The following is a 22,546-nucleotide window of genomic DNA, read 5'->3' as shown; positions in this document are numbered from 1 at the left end:
ATCGGTTGAGAAGCAATATATGAGGAGAAGGGTTTTCCTTGACAATTCTTCCCTCCTACCCATTTGTAAGTGTGCATGGTTCATTGATTAAGGACTGCTGGTATTAGCCTGGAAAATTTCCTGATAGCCTTGGGTCAAACAATTGTGCCACTTTTTTATATTTACTCTGCATTGTCAAATCGTTAGCAATATAGTTGAACTGTGAGAGGTCATGTATTATCATGGCTTTAAGAACTTGATACACTGATTACCTGAGATTCCCACCTCCCCACCCGCCCTCCCATCCAGGGAACCATTACTGAACTGGTCATTGTGCTAGGCATTTAATCCTTTCAACAAGTCAATGGGTCAATGGAATCTAAAGCCCAGAGAGTTGGGACCCTTTTTCCTTATTTAATGAGGACTTACTATGTGCTGGACCCCATAGTGCATTATTTTATTGACTCTCCCCAAACTCAAAGAGGAAGATTCCATTATTTTCCCCATTCCACTGATGAGGTTTGGGAAGGTTAAAGAACTTAGCAAGATCTCTCTGATCCTGACTTCAATTTCCAGAATTTGTTGGGAATCATGATAAAAATAAATATAGCAAAATGATGCAATAATATCAAGTTGATCATTTTTACCAATACTTTTATGTGCATTTTAAAACATCATTTTCTGAGATTCTGGACAGATGGAGAACTAACAAAATGTAGATGGGTCTTTTTTTTTTTTTAATTTTTTTTTCAACGTTTTTTATTTATTTTTGGGACAGAGAGAGACAGAGCATGAACGGGGGAGGGGCAGAGAGAGAGGGAGACACAGAATCGGAAACAGGCTCCAGGCTCCGAGCCATCAGCCCAGAGCCTGACGCGGGGCTCGAACTCACGGACCGCGAGATCGTGACCTGGCTGAAGTCGGACGCTTAACCGACTGCGCCACCCAGGCGCCCCGTAGATGGGTCTTAAACATGGTGAACCACAGATGGGAGACAGAAGGTTGTTGACTCTTTCAGTAAATCAAGGAAACAACAACCTAGGGTCAGAGGGCCAGGTACCAAAGGGAGGTTGGTTGGGGTTTCCTCATCATGTGGCTTTCTTTCCCCACACTTCCTTGGAGAGGTTCACTGCTTACCCATCACCTTGGTGGGGAACCAATCCCACCAGCCTGGTGTTAGCACAGGACCAGCTAGGGTGCAGAGGCCATAACAGGAAGAATCACACTGGCTGGCCCCTGAGCACACTCTCCTCTCCAGCTCCCACCTAGGCCAGGTTGGTGATAATTTTTAAAGGAGACATCTGTGGAAAAAGCGTAGGGTCCCAGGAGTTCTCCAGAGTGGCTCAGTCCCCCTGGTACAAGGTGGGTGACTCTGGAAGTGGTCTGGCTGAGTATAAGCACTGAAATCCTCCACTTTGACACCATTCCTGACTTGTGTCCTCACCAGGAAGTAGGGAGAATCTGGGACTGGGCCTTGTTCCATTTTCAAGGGACACCTGATCCACCAAGGCAGCTGCCAAGTGCAGGTGGTCTCACAAGGAAAATAAAAAGATTTATTAGGAGCATCCCTGATAAGTGAGTAACCTCCACTGGATAACACAGCACTGGTAGGTCAGAAGCTTAATAAATAACCTCAAAGAGATCAGGAAACACAAAATAGGACCACACAGACACAAACTTCAATTGTTGAAATAAAGAGCTCAGAAGAGGGACCGAATAGCAGGAGGGATACAGTGGAAGAACAAATTAGGGAGCAGAAGATCAGATTAAGAACCTCTAAAGACCTCAGGAAGTTAGAGATGACAAATACAAAAGAACAGTTAAGAACATGGAGAATAGAAGTGTATCTCTACATATAACAAGAGCACCAGAAAAAAAACCAAAAAAAAAAAAAAAAAAAAAAAACCAGGGGTGAAAATATATGTAAGGTTTCATAGATAGTCAATTATAGCAAGAGATGTCAATGTATCTTTAAAATAAAAACTATCTGATCAAGGAGATAAAAATTAGCAAAGATATGAAATGTGCAAAAACCAGTAATAAGCATAATTTAATGCTGTGTTGTCCAATATGGTAGCAGAAAACACATGTGGCTCTTCAGTATTTGAAAGATGGGTAATTCAAGTAAGTCAAGGAATTTTAATTCTACTAATTTATTAATTTTAACTATTTTTAAAAATATTTTTAAATTGAAGTATAACTGACATATAACATTATTTTCGTTTCAGATGTACAACATATAGATTCTACCATTCTATACATTACTTAGTGCTCACCATGGTAAGTGTAGTCACCATCTGTCAGCATATATTATTACAATATTATTGACTATATTCTCTTTGCTGTGCTTTTCATCTCTGCCCCCTATTTATTTTATAACTGGAAGTTTGTACCTCTTAATCCCCTTACCTATTTTTCTCAAAAGCCCATCCGTCTCCCCTCTGGCAACCACCACTTTGTTTTCTGTATGTGAGTCTGTTTGTTTTTGTTTGTTTGTTCTTTTGTTTTGATTTTAGATTCCACATATAAGTGAAATCATATGGTATTTGTCTTTCTCTGTTTGACTTACTTCATTTAGCATAATACTGTCTAGGTCCACCCATATTGTCTCAAATGACAAGTTTTTATTCTTTTTGTGACTAAGTAATATTCCATTGTATACATATACCACACCTTCTTTATCCATTTGTCTATGGATGGACACTTGGGTTGGTTCCATATCTTGGTTATTGTAAATAATGCTACAATAAATGTAGGGATCCAAATGTCTTTTTGAATAAGTGTTCTCATTCTCTTTGGGTAAATACCCAATAGTGGAATTATGGGATCATATGGATTTCTATTTTTAATTTTTTGGAGAGCCTCCATACTGTTTTCCACAGTGTTTGCACCAGTTTGCATTCCCACCAACTGTGCACAAGGGTTCTTTTTTCTCCACATCCTCACCAACACCTGTTATTTCTTGTCTTTTTGATATTAGCCATTCTGACAGGTGGGGTGATAACTCATTGTGGTTTTGATTTGCATTTCCCTGATGATGAGTGATGTTGAACACCTTTTTGTGTGTCTGTTGGCTGTCTGTAGGTCTTCCTTAGAAAAATGTTTATTTAGCTCCTCTGCCCATTTTTAAATCATATTGTTTAGTGTTTGTTTGTTTTTGAGTTGTATGAGTTCTTTATATATTTTGGATGCTAACCCCTTATCAGATACATCATTTGCAAATATCTTCTTCCATTCACTTCTCCTTTTCACTCCCATTGCCTTTGACTTTGTTGATGGTTTTCTTTTTTGTATAAAAGATGTTTTATTTTGGTGTAGTCCTGATAGTCTATTTTTGCTTTTGTTTCTCATGTTTTAAGAGACATATCCATAAGTGTATTACAAAGGCAAATGTTCAAAAGATTATTGCCTATGTTTTCTCATAGGGCTTTGTGATTTCAGGTCTTACATAATTTTAAATAATTTAAACTTAAATTTAAAAGATATTTGATTCAAGTATTAGAAAACTTATAAGAATGTTTGCAACAACTTGGATATGTGAATCCACGCTTTCAATTGTAAGTTGAAATCTAAATACAGATCAAGTGTATCTGATGTGAATTTAGTATTTATATTGAGATATACCCTAAGTGTAAAAGTCACTCCAGATTTCTAATACTTAATATAGAAAAAATAATGTGAAATATCTCACTAATACTTTTATATTGATTATATGCTGAAATTATACTATTTTTGGTCTATTAGGTTAAATTAAGTATATAATTAAAATAACTTTCACCTACATATGTTTACTTTGTTAGTATTGCTGCTAGAAAATATATACAATTATATATATGGCTTGCATTATATCTCTATTGACAGCACTGATCTAATAGATATACATTGAACATATACCCACAGAGTATTCATTTCAATTCTCACAGAACAAAGGAAGATTCAATAAAAAGCAAATAATAAATATAAACAGATTGTGCTGCCTGATCATAATGAAATAAATAAGAAATGAGTAACAACAAGAAACTTCAAACATCTTCTTGGCCCATAAAACATAACATATACTGGGGCACCTGGGTGGCTCAGTTGGTTAAGTATCAGACTCTTGATTTTGGCTCAAGTCATGAGATTGGGCCCTGTCTCAGGCTCCACACTAAGCACGGAGCCTGCTTAAGATTCTCTCCTTCCCTCTCCCTCTGCCCCTCCCCCACTTGCACTCATTCTCTCCCAAAAAATATAAAAATAAAAAAAATTGTAAAACATAACATATAGTACACAGTGATTGGTTAAGAGGATATTTTTTTTTAATTTGTTTAATGTTTATTTATTTTTGAGAGACAGAGAGAAAGAGAGACAGAGCATAAGTTAGGGAGGGGCAAAGAGAGAGAAGGAGACACAGAATCCAAAGCAGGCTCCAGGCTCTGAACTGTCAACACAGAGCTTGCTGTGGGGCTTGAACTCACAAGCCATGAGATCATGGCCTGAGCTGAAGTCAGATGCTTAACCAACTGAACCACCCAACTGCCCTAGTTAAAAGGAGATTTTAGAATGTATATAGCAGCACTCTCAACAATAGCCAAATTATGGAAAGAGCCTAAATGTCCATCAACTGATGACTGGATAAAGAAATTGTGGTTTATATACACAATGGAGTACTACATGGCAATGAGAAAGAACGAAATATGGCCCTTTGTAGCAACGTGGATGGAACTGGAGAGTGTGATGCTAAGTGAAATAAGCCATACAGAGAAAGACAGATACCATATGTTTTCACTCTTATGTGGATCCTGAGAAACTTAACAGAAACCCATGGAGGAGGGGAAGGAAAAAAATAAAAAAGAGGTTAGAGTGGGAGAGAGCCAAAGCATAAGAGACTGTTAAAAACTGAGAACAAACTGAGGGTTGATGGGGGGTGGGAGGGAAGGGAGGGTGGGTGATGGGTATTGAGGAGGGCACCTTTTGGGATGAGCACTGGGTGTTGTATGGAAACCAATTTGACAATAAATTTCATATATTGGAAAAAAAATAAAATAAAAAAAAGGAAGTATTACAACATATCTAAAAACCAACAAGAATGAGAGTGTCAAATGTCAAATGTTGTGGCCTATAGCTAAAGTAGCACTTAAAATTTTGCATAATTTTGAATATACTAACAGCAAAGAGGATATATTGAAAACCAAAGACCTACATGCATCACTAAGCATATTAAAAAAAAAGAGAGAGAAAATAAAACAATAAAGCCAAAGCAACAAGAAGAACATAAAAGAGGTAAGAAATCAACAGAGAGCCCCAAATCCCTACTAAAATGTGATTCTCTGAAAAGTGAGATGACAAAAAGGTAGATATAACATTCTATACACCAATGCATATTGAAACTAGGTTAAAAAGGAGCACCTCGGTGGCTCAGTCTGTTAAGCCTCCAACTTGGTCAACTTGGCCAATGGCCATGATCTCCCGTTTGTGAGTTCAAGCCCCACATTGGGATCTGTGCTGACAGCTTGGAGTCTGGATCCTGCTTTGGATTCTGTCTCCCTCTCTCTTCCCCTCTCCCCCTCACTCTCTGTCTCTCTTTCTCTCTCAAAAATAAATAAAGATAAAAATTTTAAAAAAGAAACTAGGTAAAATGGACAATGGCGAAGAGAAAAATAGCAATCCTTTATTGGAGGAATCGAAGGAACGAAGTTGACATGAAATCAACAGAAGTGCTTCCATTCTCAAACACTGTCAGCACAGAGGGCCCCACACATCCTTCCAGGGTCATCCCAGATCCCAACTTGCAGATGAAGTGCATTTGTGTGGTACCTTTGTGAGCAAGTGGTTTAGGAGCCAGAATACAGAGGGAGGGTCAAGGGGAAAAAACAAAGTAAAATAAATCAAGAGAGGGGTCTCGTGTGAACATCACATGCCATGGCTTCAGTGTTATTATTATTTCAATTCTTTGTACTTGAGGAGATATACAAAGCTCTTTTAAATGTTCCCAGCCCATGCTTTTCTCCTTCTTTCTTGAATTCAAAAAATAAGGTAACACAGAATTTAGCACATTGTTTCTTAGTAGGGTCTCCTGTCCTGCAGTTTCTAAATGGAAGGCTCGTTAGAAATGATCACAAAGTCAGCAGTGCTTTGCTGCCAGTGGTTGACCCTTTATGACGGTACCTGATACTAAGTGCAGACACTGAGGCCTAGTCAAGTGTGTGTGTGTGTGTGTGTGTGTGTGTGTGAGACAGAGAGAGACAGACAGACAGACAGAGACACACAGAGAATGAGAGGGAGGGTAACTTTTCTTGGCTTTCTCTTTCATTCTGTAGATGTAATCAAAAAGGGTAATTTTAGGGCTTTCTAGGCACAGTATCTCAATTTTATAGTTGGAAACAATCTGATTTAGTCCAAGGAGGCTGCCTAAAGTAAATACAGCACTTATTCAGTGAGTTGGGGTGTCCACACACCACCTATAAAAGAAGATAAAGCCATCTGAGCTGTCGGAAATGCCCAACTGTTTAAGGGATCACTTTTTCCTAACATACCTGGATAATGGCCATAACCTCTTGGGTTTGGAGCTGTAGGCACAGCCACCTGGCCAGCCTCTCTTCATTATGTCCTCTCCCTTTGTCTGCAAACAGCACAGAGGAACAGCAGGTTGGAGGCCCAGCCTCGCCAGCTGACCAGGCCAGGTGTATTTCCATTGGCTGCAGGGGCCAGAGTGAGTTCTATTTTCTTCTGTACATAGAGATAAGAAGCAAAGGGCCCCCTTCCGAAAGCAAACACGTTAAATTTGAACCCCGGCCTCCCCATGATTCACCGGATGGAATTTACGATGGTGTTTACCCTTTTCCACAAAAGGAGCAAATGAATCAGTCCTAATAGGAAATATAAATCCATAGCAGATGCATTTCAAAGCCCACAAGGCAGATTTCAGAGGCCGCAGTTATTCCAGAGTACCCCCCCCCCCTCAGAAGTGTAAAGCAAAGGCCAGATCTTTGGAGAAGAAGCAACTCCAACAGTGAGCAAAACATGTCTCTGCATGTGCCAAGTTCTGCTTGGCCCCTCCTAGCAGCGGGAATCCAGACAAAACTTCAGGAATGCTTTGCTGGGCAGCTGTGGTGCATTCAAAGCAGAGAAATGGCCTTAATCTTTGCAAAACCAACAAAGATAAGCAATAGCTTTAGCTAGGTTGAAATTAGCCAACGCGCGGCTACACAATGTCCTTGCGACCATTATCCAGGCTCTGACCGCCAAATGGCACTGCTCAAGTATGCTGGCAATGTTTAACAAACCATCTGTCTTGTACCTGTTCCCACCGAACAGAACAGGAGGCTTTGTCTGAACCCTGGCCCCATCCAGCATGTCTGCTGTCTGCTCACCGGCAAGTGACACTGCACCTTCTTGGTGCATTAGATCAGTTTCCCAACACTCTTGATAATAGTTTGTCCTTGTACAGAGTGGCTCCTGCCAGAGAACAGTTTTGAAAGGGAGTACGGATTTTCGGTCTGTCCACCTACCACTCACGATGTGTGTAAAAGCTTTACTTGCCCATTTGACTTTCCCCTGGTTTTTCTTCTTTTAGGAGAAATTTCTATATTTGTTCAAATGTAACTATTGCTGATTTAATGTTCTTTCTTGGTTAATTGTTCTTAAATTAGAACCCCTCCAACTCTCAGATATATTTTTTATACCCCAGTAAAAGATTTTCTGTTTAAATGTCACACTTTACTGATTATGTTACCTAAGGGTTAGGTTGAACTATTTGAACTTTATGATTTTGTAGATCTAAAACAGTCAGATATTGGGATCTTGATATAGTTCAACACATATATATTTTCTTGTCAGCTTGCCCATTGTGCTTTAGAGTAGATGTGTAAGAAGATGATTAAAGTAGTTTGTAGATTTTATTTTGTAAACACAATTTTTTAATCAAACAAAATTCTCCTTTCAGAATTAATTTCTCCTGCTTTGCTTTCCTCTGCTCAGAGGTAATGTGTCCCCATGTTCGTTTTCCAGATGTTACAGTGTAGACACACAGTAGACCCCTGAACAACATGAACTGAACTATGTGGATACACTTCTATGAGGGTTTTTTTTTCCCAATAAAAACAGTACAAACTGTAAATGTATTTTCTCTTCCTTATGATTTCCTTAATAACATTTTCTTTTCCCTAGCTTACTGTGTTGTAAGAACACAGTGCATAATACATACAACATACACAATATGTTTAATCAACAGTTTATCATAAGTGTTATCATAAGTCTTCCAGTCATAGGCTAAGTTCTGGGGGAGTCAGAGCTGTAAGTAGGGGGCTGGTACCCTTAACCCCTGTGTTTTTCAGGGGTCAACTGTAATTACAACTGTCAAGCACGTCTTCACAATGGCAGCCATAGGAATCAGCTTCCCTGTGATGCTGTCCTTGAAACTCACCCTTCAAGCCCTCACACCAGTGGGTGGAGACCTCAGGCCTGGAGCCAGTCACCGCCCAGCTGCCTTATCTCTGGCCCTCACTCAGACTCTCAGGACACAAGCAAGCTTCCTATCTACCAAAGGGACTGGATTTGATAAGAGACAAACACCAAGTTAGATGCACAGGGGGCTCCATGAAGCTTCAAGTATGAAGTTGAAAATAGATCTGGGTTTAGAGATCTTCAAGTGCATGTGTCTGTACTCATATTCTAGCACCAGACCTCCCCACCTTTATTTCATCATGCTCATGAGCATGTCACAAACAGTTTTCTCTTCAGAGCAGACAGATCCAATTGAAGGAATCCAACTATTCACTCTGTCTTTCCAGAGGAAATTTGGAAAACAAGTTACCTTAAAAACGGCCACACAACCAATCTTGCCCTTAAATCTAAGTCTTCAAGCCGGGACAGAAAGCAGAGATAGAGGGTGGGAAATCTCTTTAGATTTTAACTTCTGGAATATCTTAACAAAAGGAAACAATTGTGGGAGTGGTCTAGAAGATTGGTGGTCCCCATCTATTTCTCTCTCTATAATATTCATTCATGAATGTATCCATTCAGCTGACATCAGGGCTGTTTTCACCTTTTGTATGTGATAAATAATGCTGCCATTATTTACTGGTACATGTTTTTGAGTAGCCTTTTTCATTTTTGTGGGGGGTATATAGCCTGTAGTGAAATTGCTGAGTCATATGGGAATTCCACGTTAACTTTTTTTGAGGAGTCACCAAACTGCCTTCCATGGTGGCAACACTATTTTACTTTCCCACCAGCCATGTACAAGAGTTCCAATTTCTCCACATCCTCACCAATACTTGTATTCTTTTTTCTAAAAAACAATTATGGCCCTCCTAGGGAGTGTGAAGTGGATCTCATGGTGATTTTGATTTGCACGTTCTAGGAGTCATCTTTGTGCAAGCGACTTTTGGAAGGACTTTAAGCACAAGAGTGCAACCCTCTGGCATTTGTCAGGACTGATCTTTGGAGCCCTCCACAGGCCTTCCTGACATCTCCTGAAACCACCAAATGGTTGCATGTGCTGACATCTCATTGGGATCCCCTTCCGAAAGGACACCATTGCCACCAGGAGGTGGAGTGGCATGTACCTGACAGTGAGGGGGATCAAAAGGGGTCTTCATTCCAGGCTGAGAAGGAGTGGAGTCCTGGAGTCCATGGAGTGGAGGTGAGTAGGCTTTTGAGAACCAGAACATACTGTGAGGCAGACAACCATATGTTGGGCCAGAGTCCTGGAACCTTAGCTGGACCAGAGAGCACAGCAGCATGTCTTGAGTCCCCAGGCAAATGGGGGGCATCCTGACTCAAGAGCATACAGGAAGGCATGGATCCCAGTGAGATCTCAAATACAGAGGGGTAGATGAGTAGTGTGGGATCAGGACAGGAAGAGTCAGTATCTTGAGGTCCAAAACACATGGCTGGTTCACAGAGAAACAAATCCAAGGCCAATCCCTGCTTTGAGCTTGCAGCTTTCTTTCCCCTCTCTAGAGTTTGAACTGTGGTTCTCAATTTGGACACACATTAGAATCACCTGGGAAGCTTTGAAAACTCCCAAAGCCCGGGTCAAGAAATCTGACCCATTGTGAGCAGGACCTAGTACTAGGATTTCAACGTTCTTCAGGTGATTCAAATGGGTAGCCAAGGATGAGAAAACTAGAATTTTAGGTTTAAAAATAGTAGGTAAAAATATTAGGTATAAAAATAAACTTTATTAGATTGCTGTTTCTATTATAAAAGGAACATGGGCATGCTGTAGAAGTTTGGACTGAGGAAAGATGCTGGGGGAAGATTCCACCTGTTGCTCTGTGGCCTTGAGGCTACTATAGATGGTGCAGCCTGTGCTTTATTCCTGGGTCTCCATTCCTGGAAGGGTGGATGAGGGCTAGCATCCAGGGCAGGGCTGTGCTCCTGAGGACACACAGGATGTGATATATTTTCTGTGTCTGTGGCACTGTGTGGGCGCAGTGAGGGCTGCACTCAATAAATGTTTGTAGGATGAGTGAATGGAAGCAGGAAGGCATGAATTCATGAAAAGCAGCCCAAGACACGGTCCCTGCCCTCTAGGAACTTACAAAGGGGCAGTTGAATAGACATTACAATGACAATAATCGGATGGTAATAATAGTTCCTGCATCAGTGGCTCTGTGTGTCTGTGCACGCAGCCCTGCAGCCAGGGAAACCAGGGGAAGGTTTTTGAAAACTCTGTTTGGTAGCTGGGGCCTCTCTTATCTTTATTAATGTCCTGCAAAGCATTGACACACTGTCTTCTTCTTGATAAAACAAGTGAACAGGAACAGAGCAAAAGCCAATGAGTCCAGTTGCCAGTGGTACGCAGAGCCCACCTGGACGGTCACAGAGAAATCAGTGAACATGGGGAAAACCCTGCATCTCAGATGTGGAGTTATTCTGTTGATTTTTTCCTTCTTTGCTTGCTTGGCAAAAGTTCCCCCAAGCACTCTGGCCTACAGATAAATTCTGTAGGTTGGTAATCCTCAAGCTCCTTGTCAATTAGAGCTTCCTCCTCAGAAATGGTGATTGTGGTGGAAAAAGCACTAATAGGACTTGGGAGAGATGGGGACTTGTCTTGTTTTATTGTCAACTATCTAGATGACTTTAGTGATTTCCATACCTTCTCTGACCTACAGACCAAACAGCAACTTCTCTTCTGCCTTCCTTGCCTGGTGGCTAAACACATTCAGCAAGACGAAATCACTGCCCTAAAAGACACCTTTTAAACCTTAGCTATTGTTAGTCTCCTCTTACATAATGGGCTGGGAGTCCACAGGTCCCTTTGTCCCAGAGCCAACCCACAGGCTGGGTGTACTGACTCTGGCAGGGCTGTGGTCACGACACCCTGCCACCTCTCACACATGGTAAGAACCAGTAGGTATGAGATTTCTGCAAGGACATGGAAGAACCACTTATACATACAGCTTTATTAGCCACTGCTGTTGTTTTATTTCTCCTCTTATTCTCTTTTCTTACTCCCAGACACCCCCTCTCCTGTTCAGAGACCAAATGACCTTTTCCCTCATACCCCATTCTACTTTTTGTTGTTGTTGTTAATAAATCTAGATCAAAATATGTTTGGGTGAATTTAGGTGACCAGTGAGTTGGTGAGGAAACTGGGGACATTGACCCCTGCCTGCCAGCCTAGATCCCTTCTATGAGAGGGCACTGACAAATGTGTACTCTGAGCCTGCTGGGTGGCTGTCCCCAGGGTAGTTCACCTGTGCTGATGATCTAGTGTCAGCCTGGCAAGAGGTATGGCAAGCTTGTTTGAAGAGCTGGAATCTCAATTAGCTTTTATAATTTTTAAAAACATTGTATTGTATTGTATTGTATTGTATTGTATCATTAGTTTAGTTTAGTTTAGTTTAGTTTAGTTTAAGATTGTATTTACTTGTGGTTAGCCATATCACAGAGCTTCTCTGTGTACTTTTACTTCAGAAGCAAATTGGAAATTCCAACTTATTTTTGAGCTTGTTGAGGGGAGAGAAGCAGTAAATTAAAATAAAAACCTTAGTGGATCTAGAAGAGAAGATACCACACTTTTCTCAGCTCTGCTGATAAATTGGTCCATGAACTTACTAATTCCCCTCTCTAGGCCTCATTTTTCTCTCCTGTACAATGGGGAGTTTGGAAGATCCTTATGGTTCCCAAGCTTGTTTCAGAAAAATAACTAGCCCTATTTTCAAATAAATTCTTATGCCATAGACCTCAATCTATAAAACTCAAAACGGAGATAGTTTATTAGTTTAATAACTAGCTGGTATACTGATTCTTAGTTTAAATTGGTAACATTTGCTTATCTTAAAGTCAACTGTGATGATCTATGGTTAACATATAAACCTATAGCTTTCATCATATAAAAAGTTATATCATATCAAATTCAATGTACAGTTTTTAAAAACAACTTTGTTGGTTGCACAGTCTGCATAAAATTTTGGTTCACAGCACTGGGCCATTGTAAGTGATACCTTTCAAAGAACAATCTGTCTGAAATCTTCATGTCTTCCTCAGTGATAGGAAAGAGCAGGTATAGCTGTATTCTGAAGCTGACCAATACATCATCAGGTGGTGACTCCAGTGAGCTCCAACTCAGTAGAGTATGCATGCCATTTGTAATTCCAATCTCAAAATAATTTCCAGAATATAAAATAAAGAATATAAAGAAAAAACATAACCAAATGTTTCCTGGCCCCTAAAGCACATGCTAGGGAAGCAAAATAAACAGAAAATTATTAACCACCTGAGCTGCCCTCAAAAACTGGTCTAGACAGCAAACATCTGAATGGAAATATGGAAATATTTTGACGTTGGTACTTTATCTTCACATTACATAGAAAGCGTTAAGATAGTATTTTTTAAAATTTTTAATGTTTTTATTTATTATTATTATTATTACTCTTATTATTATTTTGAGAGAGGGAGAGAGAATCTCAAGTAGGCTCCATGCTCAGTGTGGAGCCTGATGCAGGGCTCAATCCCGCAACCCGGGGGTTGTGACCTGAGCCCAAATCAAGGGTTGAACACTCAACCGACGGAGCCACCCAGGTGCCCTAAGACAGTGATTTATTTTTAAGTTTATTTATTTATTTTGAGAGACAGAGACAGTGTGAGCTGGGGAAGGGCAGAAAGAGAGGGAGAGAGAGAAAATCCCAAGCAGGCTTCACGCTGCCAGCTGTGGAGCCCGATGTGGGCCTTGAACTCACAAACCATGAGATCATGACCTGAGCTGAAACCAAGAATCAGTGGCTTAACCTACTGAGCCATCCAGATGCCCTAACAGTGATTTTTAAAAAAATTTTTTTTTAACGTTTATTTATTTTTGAGACAGAGAGAGACAGAGCATGAACGGGGGAGGGGCAGAGAGAGAGGGAGACACAGAATCGGAAACAGGCTCCAGGCTCTGAGCCATCAGCCCAGAGCCCGACGCGGGGCTCAAACTCACGGCCGTGAGATCGTGACCTGAGCTGAAGTCGGACGCTTAACCGACTGAGCCACCCAGGCACCCCATGATTTTTTTTTTAATCATGCATTTGTTAGGCTCATGTAATATAGCCCTACAGATCCACTTCTGATAAGAGACTCCCAGAGTCTGTAACAAATCAGTGCAGAATTGATTGCATTCTGTCACTTTGCTCTGGAGCCGCACTCTTCTCTCTCATGCTATCAGGAAAAGAAAGTTTAAAAAAATTTTTTTTTGTAATGTTTTTATTTTTGAGACACAGAGACAGAGCACGAGTCAAGGAGGGGCAGAGAGAGATAGAGACACAGAATCTGAAGCAAGCTCCAGGCTCTGAGCTGTCAGCACAGAGCCCGACATAGGGCTCAAACACAGGAACTGTGAAATCATGACCTGAGCCAAAGTCAGATGCTCAACCCACTAAGCCAGCCAGGTGCCTCTAGGAAAAGAAAACTTTTAATTAAATAGCTTGGTTGGGAACTCATACATGAACACTCAGAACCGTATGTCCCCCAGAACACTTGGCTATTGCTACTTTCCTTGCTCCCTGCAATGCCTACCTGGTAACACTTCTATTTGCAGTTATTTGGAACAAGGGGCATCACTTTGTTTTGAGACCATGAGTAGCACTGCCTGCTTTGTCGCAGAGAGACAAAGCACCTGGTAAGGGGTGGGGTGGGGGGCAGGAAGGAATTAGCAGGCAGCGCTGCCTCTGCATTGCAAACGTTGCCCATGTGGACAGCCCAGCAGTCCAGACTCTGGACATCCGGCTCAGTGTCCTGGCAGGAGTTTGGCTCTGGGAGGCAGGGGTGTGTGGTGATTATATTTATACATAGGTAGCTGGTGCAGCAACACTGGTGCCACATGATATATACACTTAACGCCCATGGACCCTATTCTGTGGGTTCAGAGAGAGTCAGCAGGTCCTGCCTGAGCTTAGCTGCCATCCCATTGGGTAAGAGAGACAGCCTGTGAATTCTGCTGCTCCCTTGGTTTGGATCCAGCCTGTTTCTCCTAACATGAGTGTCTTGTTGCACCAACTGTTAAGATTCTTGTGTTCTGGACAAATGAATACTGGAGCTCCAGTCAATACTTCACCAGTTGCTTGCGTAAGGAAATACCATTTTTCCTGTTGTTGGAAGAGGAACTGTTCCTGGAAGTTTCCATATCCTGAGACACAACATAGCATCATCTTTCAGGGTGATTTCAGAGATTTTTCAGGGGTTACTGTCAACCATATTTGTACCTTACACACCTACATTAGAATTCACAAGCTGTGACTCTCCTGTGTTCAGAACAGATGCAAGTCAATGCCCGAGGGGCCCCAGGAGGGACGCCAGCATATTCAATGCCACGTGCTGCCTTCAGTCTCCTCGCTGGAGATTATGAGAATTTTTTAGTTGGTTTAATGGAGATGGTTTAGTTCTGCCTAGGATGCTGCATGAAAGACATGTACAAACTATTAACATATACATGTGAACCAGGTAAGAGAAAGAGATTGGGGCCTAGAGATGAAACTGGCCAAATAAAATAATTTTTCTAGAATTCTCTATCCCTAAATTTCTGCTTAGTGAAAAACAGCAAGCAATGTGGGATGTGAGAAGGGGATTTCAAACACTTGTATGTTTAATATTGCTTATAGTGATGTAAAATGTCAGTGTCTAGGGCAGTGTTGTCAATAAAACTGTCTGTGATGATGGGAATGTTCTATATCTGCCCTGTCCAGTACAATAGGCTCTAGCCACATGTGGCCACTGAGCACCTGACATGTGGCTTGTGTCACAGAGCAGGTCCAGAGCTCTGAACTCCAATAGATTCTGCGGTAGGGTTTTATAACCACGGCCATCTGAAATTTCCTGCCTTCTCCCCAACGCTGAGTTCTCAGACAACCTCTAGCTCACACTAGGACTCTGCCAACATTCCCATGTTTCTCTGTGTCTGGAACCTCCCTTTCCGTAGTTGGGCCAGTGCTCCCAGCACCTCTGCTATGCTGGGAGAGCCATCTCATAACTTTGTGAGGACCCAACCCCTGCTGTCAAGCAAATTCCAAAGAGGAATTCCACTTAGAGTCTCAAGATGTTCAGATACAATTAATTTAGTGCTTTAAAACGTGGGGATGAGATGATTGTGTTACTGCTTCCAAGGAATCTGGCCCCTGAAATATACCTGATCCTGTGAACAATGCTAACACTCCCCAGATGGAGCCCAGTGTCCTGAGGACCAAATCTGGCGTCCTTAGCAAGACCCTTACTGTGTGACCCTGTCTTCTAGATTTGCATTATCTCTGATCACTTTCCTGTGTGCACTGGGCAAACCAAACTATTGTTTTCCCAGACATGCTGCCCCTCTTCTGGGTCATCTGGCTGGGCTGGACTCCCTTCCCTGACTCAGTGCCTCCTCTTGGTTCAGAGCCTTGTTTGCCCTCCACCCAGCATCTGTTGTCAGTCTCCCCACTCTGGGAACAGGCAATTGGTGGCTCCATCCTACGCTTCCCAAAGGTCCAATTTTGGGTTCCTCTGTCTCCCAGCTAGCACACCAAGCAGACACCAAATGTTGGTTGTTAAATTCAAAATGGGAATTTCAAAGGCTGCCTTAGTTTCTTGAAAGGCTTTGAGTAGAAGTTTCCTTCCTCTGCCCCTACCCCCACCCTCACCCCCACCCCAGTGCCTAACAAAGGAAAAGAATGATTTCTTTGTTCTGGTGGGGCAAACTTTTTTTTTTTTAAATCTTGCTCTGCCTGCCCCCTATAAAAGGCTTATCTTCGCTGCTGGTAGGAGACATTTTAATTCCTTCCTGTTTGCTGATCCTTGCTCCTCAAGGCCCCTCTGTACAGGTCTCTCCCCAGGCACCAGGTAATGTCACCAAGGAGTGTTGGAGCCCATCTGTCACCTGACATGCTATCTTTATAGCCACGACAGCATGGGTGCTGGCCACCCAGGTCTTGGGAGTCACCTCTAACAACACTTCTAGAGAGTAACCCCACCTCTCTCATAACCCACCTCCCAACCTCCCAGGGAAGGTATTTTCTTGATCATTTGACTTTGTAATGATTTGTGCTTCATTTCTCATTGGCCATCTCTTTTCCTGACCTTTTGTGTTTAGTGTAGATTTATGGTACTTATTATTTGAGAATTTAGAAACATGACTTCACATTTATGGAGACCCACACAGGTGTTAGAAATCATCAACCCCTTCTGGGAGACCCTGATTTAGCCTTTAGCCATCCGTTCTGTTTGTTGTTGTTGTTTGTTTGTTTGTTTGTTTGTTTTGCTTTAATTGATCACCCTGAAGATTTCAGAAAATAAGGTGCTAAGAAATGTATTTGCTGGTCTTGAGAAAGGATTCCTGCATTTAAAAAATTTAGTGAAAAAGAATTCAAAATGAAGCTTTTTATTATAAAAATGATGTAGCTGAATAAAATGGTCTTTGGTACCCACAGGCTCCCAAAATGTTCTTTATTCATTTTATATTTCATGGTCCTGGGAAGCATAAATGCCACAAGAATGTGGCATTTGGGCAGGAAGAAAGGATATGATGAGTCTTAAAGAAAAAGGAATTTATGAAAAGAAGTGGACTTTTTATATTACTGACCATACCTGGGGGAGTGAAGATTTGGAAGAAGAAATTAGAAGATCAGAGTAATATCACCAGCCAGTCAATCTGAGATGACAAGCACAACCTGACATAGAAGAGGGACTGTGATGGGGCAGCTTGGAGATGGATCTGTGGGAGGCTGTTTCCTCTGTGTAGCTACCACTATGGGTATCAAATTCAGTTCTTGGTCAGCAGACCTGAGGGTCTGGAAAGTGAACTGGACCCAGAGCAGAGAAGAACCAGTACAAATTGAACTCCACCAGGCACTTTTGCCTCTGTCCATCATTGTATCCCACTCTTGGCAATCCCCTGAGGGATTTGCTTTGCTTCTGCAGCCCCAGTCTTGTACTAATCCCTCTTTTGGTCAATGTTAACTCATAGCAATACAGGGAAGGGGATTCTGGGGAAAATAATTCCCAAGTTAAGCAGGTTGACACAGTGTAAACCACCACAGCTGTGTTGAACCAGGAGAACTGCTTACCCCAAACAGCAGAGCTGGAAAGGAAAACAGGGCCATTGCTGACTGGAAAGGTGAGAGCACTATTTGGGAGTGCAGGGAACACAGACAGAAATAGGATGGATATTGGGTCTGAGAAAGCAGTGCAAAGCAAGGCCATGAGTGTGTGTCTTTATCTTTCAGAATGAGCATGTAGCACTGTGATGAAGGTGACAGCTTGAAGGCAAGTGCCTTGAGCTGACCATAGGTGGTTTCTATTGTGAGACAAATCCATAATTTCCTGGGTGTGTGGCTATGGAGAGATCCCCTTAGGAATAGCAGATTCTGACGATCCCATTCCTCTACTCCCCAGCTTTGGGCCCTTGATGTCTACATCTGAACTACAGACACCTAACTCCTAACTAAAATGCATAGCTTATTATTTTGATTATGCCTATTATTTTTGAGGTGGTTAAAGAGGAAAGCTAAGTGACTTTCCCAAGACATTGGCCATTAGCAAAGCTGGAACTCAAACTTATGTGTCATGATTCAAAGTCTAATGCTCTGTTCATTTCACCAGGTACAAGGAGACAGCAATTACTGTGTTCGTCTGTTGTTTCCCAAAGCAACAATATATATTTAATATGTATTCAATAATCTATAAACACCTTGTATAGGGAGCATGATTTTGGAGTTGGTTTTCCAGTGCTGAAAATGATTATTATGATCTCACCCATATTTTTCTCATAATGCCCATTACAGATTGGCCAATAATGGCATCCATGCAAGTAACAGAAAGCCTTTGGGGGCTGAATTAATTGTCTCCAGTAAGTGGTCAAGCCCAAGAATATATATAGCACAGCCTCCTGGGTCCGTTGACCCTAAGTGGAGCGCACTGAGTCCCTGGGTCAGTTTAAGATAGGTAGTGATGGAAAGAAGCAACAGGAACTCCAAAGAGGGAATGAAGGGGGAGGCTTGTTTAAGGTAAAGGAGGAAAGTGGCAGCCATTTCAAAGTACAATGTAAGAGGAGCTATAGTTTGGGGCCCTCACCATCATCTCTATGCACCTCTTCATTCTATTTATGTTCCTCCTTTTCTGAAATATTCCCTGTACCTTCTTGTTCTATGGATCTTTCTGGTCTCAGAGGAAACACCTTCACATCAAAGTCTTAGAGACAGGCAGAGTTTTTGTGGGTAAAATATACAACTATAAATATACAACAAAAATATTAAATTGTGGTGATTCAAGTTTTCTGGAATTTCTTTCAGTTTCCTTCAGTGGCAAGGATGACCCTTTCAGGCACAAGGACCACCATGTGGAGGGGAAGGTAGAGGCTCCCCATGCTGGGTTGGCTGGAGCTTCTCGAAGGTTACTGCTGACCTGCAGGAGGCTGCAGAACTTGGTCACTGTCAAAAACGCATCTTAACTTTACTTTCTCTGGTGTTCCCCTGGGGAAATTTAGACAGGCAAAAAAACAGGATGGGGTATCAAGGGAGGGTATTAGGTCTGAGGGCTGTTCCAGACTGAAGCTGTTGTTTGCAGAAGAAATGTATTCTTAGAAGCAAGCAGCCCATTGGACAGCTGTTTGGAAGTCCTTGATGAAAGAAAGAAGAAAGAAAGAAAGAGAAAGAAAGAAAGAAAGAAAGAAAGAAAAAAAGAAAGAAAGAAAGAGGAAGGAAGGAAGGAAGGAAGGAAGGAAGGAAGGAAAAAGCTGTTACTGTGAAAACAGCATTGGTAAAACATCTGCTGAGCACACAGAGGGCTCCTGGTCCCTGGAAGAGGTGGGGGATGAGGAGGTCTGTAAACAAGATCTGAAGCACATGTCCCCCAGGCAGCCTGTGCTGTCTCTTGTCCCTACTCAACACCAACCCACGTTCTAGATGGAGACAAGGAGGTCACGTGGGAGAGGCAGCTGCTGCCATCAAGAGGGTCAGGTGCCCATCAAATTACCCAAGCACAGCATCTGTGGTCTTGCTCTAAAGATGAGCAAGGTTATGAGGCATCATCGTTGGGAGCTTCCTGTAGCTGAGGGAACAAATAGGGCAAGAGGATTGGCACGGGAGGGGAACATGTGGGGGGTCTCTTTGCAGGCAGGTGTTTCTTGTAGATCCTCTCAGCAGTTCATTTCCAGGGCCATCTGCCTGTGAAATCATTGTTCATGCCAACAAGAGGTCTGAGATTTTAACTCCACGGTGTGACCAACAGCCAACTATTTACCTTTGATATAGAAGAGCTTCCGGTGTCATGCCCAGCATACTCTCTCAGCTGATGAAAGAGCATCCTCTCTTCTCCAGCACAGATGAGAAAAAACAACTACAACAGTTTCTGATGTTTGCAGAGAGATTTTCATTTTCTAAAACATGTTCATGTCCATTGCCCCATTTCACTGAATCTCCATAGCACCCCTATTCAGCAGCCACCATTCACACCGCGGATCAGACCAGAAGCTGAGGTTGGCACATGTGTGGCATGGCCAAGAGGGCTGGAGTTAGAGCTGCACTCAGCTCACAGGGTGGCTATGTGACACTGGGTAGTTCTCACCTCTATGAGTCTCGGTTTCTTTGTCAAATGGAGCTGATAACTGCACTTACTTTATAGAGTTTTTTGTACATTTTAACAATTAAGTGGAAAGTTAGTAGAGTGGTGGTTGGCACAAAATAAGACCTCAATAAATATTGGCAGTCTTTACTCTCAGTGTCTCCTCCACTCTTCCCTATCAAGCTTTCCAAAGACACTGTCCCCACTGTGCTGCCTCCACCGGTCTTCTTACTTATGTAAACCTGTGGCTAAGGCACTCTTAGCTCTGACCTTCCTCTGTAATCACTGGCCATAGTAAGCAGCCTTCGGAAGTCACTGCCATGGCATCTCTGGCAACCAACCAAACCAGCATCACCTCCATGATATTAGACCTGGATCCTTTGTCCCTCCCCCTCTCTTTCCCCCTGGGCCCTGCCCTGTCCATAGTGGATGCCATCTTGGAGTATGTGTTCACAACACCACCTTATAGAAGTGGAGAATGGAGATGTCGAATGACTTACCAATGAGACTAAATAGTGAGAAAATTTAAAGCCACTTAGTGAAATCTGGTCTTTAGAATGAGCCCGAATTTTGGAAGTTTATTCAGAACAACTACATATTTGTCTGCTTGGGCTCTATAAAAAAAAATCAGACATAGGTTTCTCACAGTTCTTTAAGCTAGAGAGTCCAGGGTCAAGGTGCTGGCAGATCCTATGTCTGATGAAGGCATTCTTCCTGGCTTGACTCCTCACATGGCAGATAGAGACAGAGAGAGCAAGAAAGCTCTCTGGTTTCTTAAGGACACTAAGCACATCATGTGTGCTCCATCCTCAGGACCTCATCCAAATCTAATGATCTCCCCACCTGCAAATACCATCTCCTTGGGAATTAGGGCAAATTTGGGGGAAACACAGGTATTCAGTCCATAACAAACAAGAATTATTTTATTTCAATAATATTCCAAAAGCTTACTCCACTAAGCATTCTCATCACTGGAGCCAGAGCAATGCATACCCTGTACATGCCCACAGGTTTGAAGAACCTCCCTATTTGCACGAGGGCTGGAAATGATTGAGCTTCAAGAGTAACCCAGTACAACATTCTAAACAGATGCAAAACTTAGTTCTGGTACAAACCAAACAGTGCTACTTAATTATATTCTTACAGGGGCACCTGGGTGGCTCAGTTGGTTAAGCGTCTGACTTCAGCTCAGGTCATGATCTCACAGCTTGTGAGTTCGAGCCCCGTGTTGGGCTCTGTGCTGACAGCTCAGAGCCTGGAGCCTCTTCAGATTCTGTGTCTTTCTTTCTCTCTCTGCCCCTCCCCTGCTCACACTCTCTTTCTGTCTCTCAAAAATAAATAAACATTAAAAAATTTTTTGTAAATAAAAAAATTATATTCTTACAAAATATTCATGAGATTCTCCTCTTGTTCATGTAAAGGTCCCCAAAGAGACTTGTGTATAAGAAATTAATTTTTACCATCATGGCTTAGGGGTTGGGATCACCAACCAGCAAGGGCAACTTCAGGAATGAGAAAGGGGTAAATGCATTTGTAGTGGTTTTTCCTCAGGATTACATAATAAAGAATTTCAAAAACATAAAAAAGTTGGATGCATTATTCAATGAACAACCACCCAGATTCTATAATCATTAACATTTCCCTTTACTTCCTTTCTCACACAATAATCTACCCATCCCTCAATGTTTCTGGTACATTTCAGAGTGAGTTTTACACATGCATGCATTTCACCCCTGAATGTAACGCATGCATTTTATTATTAGCAGGGTAGGGTTCAAGAATTATTTGCAGTTTTTCCCAGGTAAAAACTTATATATAGTAAAAGGCACTAACCTTTAATTTACTGCTCACTGAATTTTTATAAATGTAGACACTTGTGTAAGCCAACTCCTATCAAGATAGAACATTTCTATTACCCCAGAAAGTTCCATCCTGCCTCTTCCCAGTTTGTTTGTTGTACCTCCCTTCCTAAGGCTACTGCTTTTCTTTAAGTTTTCACTGTAGTTTAATCTTAATTGTTTTAGAACTTTATATAAATTGAATACGCAGCACATAGTCTTTTGAACCTGATTTCTTTCACACAGCATGATGTTTTTGAGATTCATCCACATTACTAGTGGTATCAAAAGTTCATCCTTTTTCATTGCTGAGTATTGTTACATCATTTGGATGTCCCACAGTTTATCCCTTCACCTGCTAATGGACACTTGGGCTGTTTTCACTTTAGTATTATAAATGGGTTAACCTTTTAAGGTTTATCATAAGACCCCTAAATAGTTGACCATCATCCCTTAAGCCCATCACAGGTAAACTTTCAAATCTGGATGTGACATGAAATTATCCAGAACATATATATTGTGTTTGAAACATTACTCTAGGGACAGAATGGGATAGAGAATGAAAAATTATCCTCTACTTGATTATTGAGGGAGAAAATTAGTGTCCTAATAAATAATTCCTCCTGTGGGGAGGGCAATTATAATAACAAAGGGCACAAAAGCATAGTTTACTTTGTGCTTTTTTTAAAACTGGGGAAAGTGAAGTCTTACTTTTTGGCTGTTTTTTTTTTTTT

This window comes from Panthera uncia (genome assembly GCF_023721935.1).
Source record: "Panthera uncia isolate 11264 chromosome A3 unlocalized genomic scaffold, Puncia_PCG_1.0 HiC_scaffold_11, whole genome shotgun sequence".
Classification (NCBI taxonomy): Eukaryota; Metazoa; Chordata; class Mammalia; order Carnivora; family Felidae; genus Panthera; species Panthera uncia.
Note: the sequence above shows the minus strand (reverse complement) of the source record.